The sequence below is a fragment of the Sesamum indicum genome, unplaced genomic scaffold, assembly GCF_000512975.1.
Source record: "Sesamum indicum cultivar Zhongzhi No. 13 unplaced genomic scaffold, S_indicum_v1.0 scaffold00207, whole genome shotgun sequence".
In the NCBI taxonomy this organism is placed as follows: Eukaryota; Viridiplantae; Streptophyta; class Magnoliopsida; order Lamiales; family Pedaliaceae; genus Sesamum; species Sesamum indicum.
Window position 1 is genome coordinate 7545 of NW_011628101.1, and position 7711 is coordinate 15255.

Here is a 7711-nt window from a genome sequence, read left to right on the forward strand (position 1 = left end):
AAACAAAGGAGTTCCAAGACTACACTTGCAACCCCTCAAAAAATTCACATTCTACACCTAAACCCCTTAGTTATAGTTTGGAAAACAAAATGTTTGCAAGTAAATGTGTTAGCAAATTTTCTTTCCCTTAATGCACTTGTCTCTATTCTCCTTTTTCGAATACATTTTTCTTTTGGTCATGTAGATTTCTGCGGTTGCTAGAATTCGTACTGCCTTGGCATATGGTACCCACACATTCTTCCAAAAGCATGGTTTTGTTTATGTGCATACTCCTATTACCACAACTAGTGATTGTGAGGGTGGAGATGTTTCAAGTTACAACAATAATAAGTGATGCAGAAAAATTAGAGAAGGAGCTAAAAGAGAACCCTCCTCCTTGAGAATCTAACACAAAGGCTACTGCGCTTGTTGTCAAGGAGAAAGGAGAAGCAGTAGCCAAGCTAAAGTTTGCCAAAGCAAGTAACGACGAAATTGTTGCTGTTGTTGCTGAGCGTACCAACACTAAAGAGAACCTCTCAAAGCTGCATGAAAGGTACAAGTTGGCTGAGAGATGGAAGTTTGGTGGTGGCATTCCCAAGAGGGATGGAAAAGTTGATTATGCTGAAGAAGCTTCCGGCAGGCAAGCATTTTTAATGTATCAAAACAACTATTGAAATATATGCATGTGCTCTCAGTAGTGTGTATATCTTCGGACCAACATTTCGAGCAGAACAATCAGATACTCCAAGATAGCTTGCTGAATTTTGGATGGTGGAACCTGAGATAGCATTTGCTGATATAAAGGTGTGCTAATTGTAAGCTTTTCTGTGTATTCGTACAAAATTTTCAATACACATGAAAAAGAAACTAAGTCAACTTTTTGTCTAGGCAAAATTTCACTTTTGGTCCCACTAAATAGGGTCATTCTCACTTTTGGTCCCGCGCTTTAGGTGCTCAACACTTGTAGTCCCAAAACCCTAATTTTTTAACACTTTTAGTCCCGCGCCGTTAAAAACTGACGGAAACAGCACGTGACACGTCACGTGCCGTTAGTCAGCTGGTATGGTCCATGTTGGTCAACGGTAAAATATCAGTTTTGGTCCCACTAGATAGCGTTGTTCTCACTTTTGGTCCCACTAGATGTTGGTCAACGGCATAATATTTTTTATAATTAAAATTATTATTTAATATGATACATAGAACTTTAAGTTATATTTTAATATATATTTGTATTACGTTAATATTTTTTAAATTGACATGTAATTCACTTATGATTCTTTATTATTTATAAATTTATGTCAAAATTTGATAATTCTTATGAATTAATCTAAAAATCATAATAATAATAATAATAATAATAATAATAATAATAATAATAATAATAATAATAACAAAAATAATAATAATGATGATGATGATGATGATGGTTGAACAATTCTAATTATTATTTTTATTAGATATATAATGAGATTAAAAGGTTTAATCAATTATTCGATATCTTAAAATTTGGGCACCTGATTCATACGAAATTTAAATATATACAAGATTGTATCTATTAGATCATATCAAACGGTATGATTTAAAATCACATGGCCTAATTCAACGATACACCGTCTTGAATGATTACTCTTATGTTTTGATATCAGATGGTTTGGGTGTGTTTTTAGCATCTTGTTTAATTTTTTTTCTTGGGTTTGGGTGTGTTTTCAGGGGACAATGATTTGTTTATTTCTTGTTGTTGTTGTTTGGTTTTATAAAAGAGTTGTAATGTTGTATGGAAGACCATTATCGATTAGCAAAATTTCTGAAAAATTTTGTATGTAATGTTGTAAAATTCCTCTGCTTCCCACCTCTATTCTTCTGCAATTTCTGGAACATAATCGAGCTCGAGCTCGAGCTCGAGAACTCGAAAATAATGTATCGAGCTTGAGCTCGAGCTCAAACAAAGAACCCTCTCACACTCAGTTTCTTTTTCCTTCCCAGCCTCATTCGTGGGGGCTCTTAGGCCTCTCTGTCTCTCTGCATTTTACCATACCAGTGGTATTTGTCTGAGAAGTTGCAAGATTTGGTCCAGAGGAAGACTCAATGAACACAGCTCAAACAAAGAACCCTCTCACACTCAATTTCTTTTTCCTTCCCAGCCTCATTTATGGCGGCTCTTAGGCCTCTCTGTCTCTCTGCATTTGCATTCTTCTCACTCTCACTCACTCTGCTTCAGATGCTGAGTTGCTTTTGATGAAGATTAAGCTTTCACTGTAAGGAACCGCCGAGAACTTGCCGTTGTTGTCCTGGAATGTCTCAGTTCCACTCTCCATTAGGAGTTTGGGACTATAAGTGTTGAAAACGTAAAGCGTGAGACCAAAAGTGAGAATTACCCTATCTAGTGGGACCAAAAGTGAGAATTACCCTATCTAGTGGGACCAAAAGTGATATTTTACCGTTGACCAACATGTACCATACCAGTTGACTAACGGCACGTGCAAGTCACGTGCTGTTTCCGTCAGTTTTTAACGGCGCGGGACTAAAAGTGTTAAAAAATTAGGATTTTGGGACTACAAGAGTTGAGCACCTAAAGCGCGGGACCAAAAGTGAGAATGGCCCTATTTAGTGGGACCAAAAGTGAAATTTTTCCTTTCCTTTTGTCTATCATACTACATATTCCACTCCTTGAGAAATACACATAAATGATCTTATAGGGACAAATTCATGCACACTGAAAACTTTTGTCTGTACTATAATGACTACTTGTGTAAAATCTATCTGGATACAACATATCCTCACTTTGGTGTGGCCCAAATTCAGTTGGAGTGTGTTGCTAATGTTTTCCTATCCTTTTGGATAGGATTAGGTGATTTAAATCTACTAATTTTGTAAATTTGTCAACAGATTTTTTTTCCTCATCTGTAGCTACAGTTAAACGGCGAGATTAATAATCCATATTTCTTTGAAAATCGAAACTAAACAACCATTATGTTGCTAACCTATTCCCAGAAACTTGCAATCGCTGTTATCTTTCCTTTTAAGTTCTTCCAAGTATGCTCTAGCATAGAAGATAATAGAGTTGACACTTTTGTAGGATGATATGAACTATGCAGAAGAATATGTCAGGTTTCTTTGTCAGTGGTTGCTTGACCATTGCTATGGCGATATGGAGATCATGACCAAATTTATTGATAGAACTGCCCTCCAGCGACTTGAAATGGTTGCAAAATTCAAGTTTCACAGAGTCGCTTACAGTGAGGCAGTTGCCATTCTTGAGGAAGCAACGAAAGTGAGGAAATTTGAGAATAAAGTAGAATGGGGGATTAATTTAGCTTTTGAACATGAAAGGTAAATTGCCATATCCTCTATACATCATCTTCAATTCATCAACTCATAGCTTATACATGATCAATTTCCTCCCTAATTATGATAACAGATATCATCTATAACCGTCCAAAAGCAAGCAAAGCCAGAAATATGATGGTCAATGAAGAAAATAAAATTGTTGTTGCAATGGACGTGCTTGTACCTAAGGTAGGCTCTTATTCTTCTCTCTCCTTTTCTCCCCTTCTCTCTATAACACATTATTTTTCCAAGTAGATTGAAATTATATGGGTAATTCTTTGATAAAGCTTGTTATGAATTTTCAATAATTTGAACACTTGTGCTTACTAGATGGGGGAACTTATTGGTGGTAGCCAAAGAGAAGAGAATCACGAGGTTCTCAAGCAAAGGTAAGAAAAACTTTGTTAACACAATATCTTGATCTCTTCTCCCCACCCGATGTTTAGGATTCTATCATATTGGAAACAATAGTAATTTTGTATAGCTAGATTCTCCTTGTGAAACTACAAGAAATTCCATAGAGCTAGCCTCTGTTTCTCTTGTCCTTCTTATGAACATATAAACTTGTGTCGTCATTTCACCTATATAATTTGGTTGAAATTGAAGAAGCCATGATACACTTGAACACCTTTCCATGATATGCGAGGCTTTATACTTAGTGATTCAGGTCTACTGCATAGTCTCATTTCCTACGATTCATACCTCTTACTCCAAGTTAAATCAGTTCCCTTAGGCCCTCATATTTTAAGATAGTAATTTATTCACTTTGAAAAGGTTTCCATAGGCAAAAGGGATGACCTTGTATGCATTTTAGGAGTCTAGTCACTGGAAGTGTTGTTGTAACTTCTCCAATGTTTGTGCATGGCAGCAAACATTTCTCTTTAGTTAAGATTTCGTGCTATAAATAGAATGTGGTTGTATCTTTAATGTGGATAACCGATCTACCATTAGGAAATGTATCTTTTCTTAATTGCATTCTTAATCCACATTTGGTAAACCTTGCTTAATTTCATAATGGTAGGGCCACTCTGATATTTAGAATTGTTATGATTTGGAACATCAAATTTGCCTTCAAAATTCAGGCTTCCCTTTTAGCATCATAAGCAGTTGTTAAAAGGATTATTAATGTAATCAGATGAAGCCTATATGCTTTTAGAAAATAACTAGCTGCATCTCCAACTTCTTTGTGAATCATACTTTCTGTGTGCGTATATACTTGTAGTGGTGACGTCATGATTTAATTGCTTGAGTAAGGTTTGACCTGATCTATTCTATAATAAAGTAAGGCGATCATCATAAAAAAGCATACCAAAGGACGAAGGTCTTGTTTAAAAGACTCTCACTTTTCTTTGGGTATCTGTTGTGAGTTGTTTGTTCATAATGATTCATGCTCTTCCTATTTATATGATAACCTTCTTACTTATCTTTTTTAAGCATAAAATTAGTGATTCGTATTTTATGTGCAGACATCTTATCGTATCTATCTATTTGATAGTTGGTTTGTATTTGAATGTTTTCCGACCACATAGGTGAGCAAGCTTGTGGATTTGTATAAGGGAAGTTTGGAGGAATTGTCGCAGAAGGCGCTAAAGCGAGAGGGAGTCGTCAAGTCTTTAGAAGTAAGTCCTGTTTGTTTTTTATCTTACTAAAAACTGCCAAATGACGCACAATACACTAATTCCTCATAACATGCACTCTTGCAGAAATTTTGGTTGAGGAATTGCGAACTTATCTATTTGTCTTCAAGCATGGTATCCACTACCGGAATGTGTATGAGGTGGCAACGAGGAAGAATACTACAGCTGTGTTGGAGGCTGGGGCTTTGAAAACAATGACACATATGATGATTGAAGAAAGTAGAATGTCTTTGCAAAGTGATAATGGTGGTAAAAAGTTTTCTTGGCTCCCACTCTTCATTTCATTCATTAGACATATTTCATTTTATGTGTTTGTCTGGTTATCTTGAAATCTTGATATTCATCATTTGCTGGTGTAGTACTTTTGTTTTTATATCTAGAAAGTTTGTTCTTTTGAAAAATATTTTTGGATGGTTTTTCAATGGTTTACAATTGATTTACTACTGTGGGTGTTTTTCATCCTTTTTGAATAGGATGTACTTAAGTGTAATCTCAATTAAGTAAACAATATGTATTGCTCTTTATGATATATCAAGTTTTGTAAGACATTTGATTGTCGGAATGTCAATATGATTGTTTAGCATTTTGGGGATAGACTCTTGGTTCAATTGAAATTTACATGGAACTCCTCATATCCAATTTTACGTGAAGGACCCAATAAACCATTTCAAATGTAAAAAATTCTTCCTTTTCAAGTTTTTTGTTCTTCCTTTTCGAGTTTATCGAGAATGACAGTTGGTAATTTGACGAATAAATGTTGTTTAGAAAGCATAAGATTGAGACATGAATGTGCACTTGCGTTATTTGATTGTTGCGTTGAGGCCTAAATTTCATGCATTTTGAATTGCGTGGAAAAAGAGTTGAAATTTCTTTGCTTCCATTCAATCAAATGAGTTCTTTTGAAATCATATTTTTTTGTCAAAACACCGCCCGATTGATCCTTATATGCCTAACATAGGACACACATCATTTTGAAAAAATCAAAGGCCTTTCCCCGTGGAAATTTTTTTAGCATGAATTGAAGAAAAAAAAGAAAAAACAGCAAGAAAAAGGAAAATTACATCTACTCTACTGGTTTAGGTCACTTAGTAACTAGATAACTTCATCACAAATATTGTTATTCACGTAAAATGGTGACTAGAGCCATAAGTATGCAAAACACTTTAGGTAAAACGTGTTTTGGTTGAGTAACCGGGTGCCATCACCACAAGTGTTGCCATTCGCGTAAAAAGACAGAAATACAATATTTTATGGTTGAGTAACCGGGTGCCTTCACCATAAGTGTTGCCATTCGCGTCAAAAGACCGAGATACGGCCTAAAGAACTCATATCACGGGCAAAAACAAAGGAATAAGAAAGGAAATAAAATCCGTGGCAAAACAAAAGGGGAAGAAAAGAAAAATCATTAGTGGCCAAAGAAAAGAAGAACAACAAATGTCGTCCCAGCTAAGGTAGAAATAACGAGATAAAGGGTACTGTGTTGAAGCGTCGAGTATGGTGATATTTTGAAACCTGTGTTTTTGTGGAAGCTTGATAGTTCTACTCTCTACTTGGCAAGACAAAGTGTTGTGATATGATTGGTCTCTAAGTTAGTATTTCCATAATGTATTGTTGCATTTGTGTTTTGAGCTTATTTGCACATAGGTTACATTTTTTATTACGAATTATTGGCACAATGTTGAGAATTTTTTGCTCTAGGACAAGCATTGGTTTAAGTTTGGGGGAGTTCGATAAGCTTAGCTTTTACATAGTTATAATAGAGAAATAGTATTTCATTTTATCTGGGAGGCAATAACTTCAAAAAATTGCAACAGCCCTTTCATTTCTATTTTTGGTTTATCTAATAATTATCACATTTCTTGATGGCTATCTGAAAATCCAGTGTAAAAGCCTTTATGTTGACATGCTTTACCTTATCTGGCACTATTTTTTGTTGGGAGGTGATAGATTCTGCCTTGATATTATTTTATCAATAAAACTGACAATGATTATTCTATGAATGTTTAAATACTATATTATTGTAGTTTTCTCTAATCTTATGGATTATTCCTTTTAGATGGCCATATCGGCAGGGTGCAAGTTCAAGTTCAGTATATAGCAGTGGTGTTGCTTACAGGGATCCTTCTCCTGCCAAGGGTAAAACTTAAAACTAAACAAATAAGAAAGGTACAAGTTGTGCTTGAGCACAAGTATATAAATTTTTCACTACTGATCCTTCTTGGCCTATGAATGTGGTTTATCCAGGTATGTGAGACTGAAAATTTTGGTTAACTACCAAATATTTTTTGTCTTCCATCTATCTTTTAAACTCTTCGAATGAGGTTTATCCAGGTATGTGTGTTTGGGAATCATCATTTTTGTCTTCCATCTTTCTTTGAACTCTTGTACTGAGAACTTTATAAGTTAATTTTCTTTCAGTTATGTTTGCTACACTTGGTAAGAAGATCACTTTGTTACAAATATACACAATGTGATCTTCTATATGGAGTTGTGTTTATAATCCATCTTAGATTTTGTTGTAGAACTTCAGTATTTGTAACCTCTGTACGGGAATCATTCTGAACATACATAATATTATGTAAAAGGTTGATGGTTTTAAAGGTCATGATCTATTGCATATTGTTGTGGTGGGGGAAAGAAACCACTGTACTTTGTAATAATTGCAAACCATACCTTAATTGCCCAGTTCTAATGTTGTTTTTCTTTTGCTCGCTTTGGTGCTTCTTAGTGGTACAGAACAATCTTGAGGTGGGTGAGGTATTCGCGGT

General features: G+C 35.1%; 1 pseudogene; it reads left to right on the forward strand.

Moving 5' to 3' along the window:
• The first annotated feature begins 305 nt into the window (after positions 1-305).
• On the forward strand, positions 306-7090 carry LOC105179782 (annotated as a pseudogene).
• Positions 7091-7711: the final 621 nt, after the last annotated feature.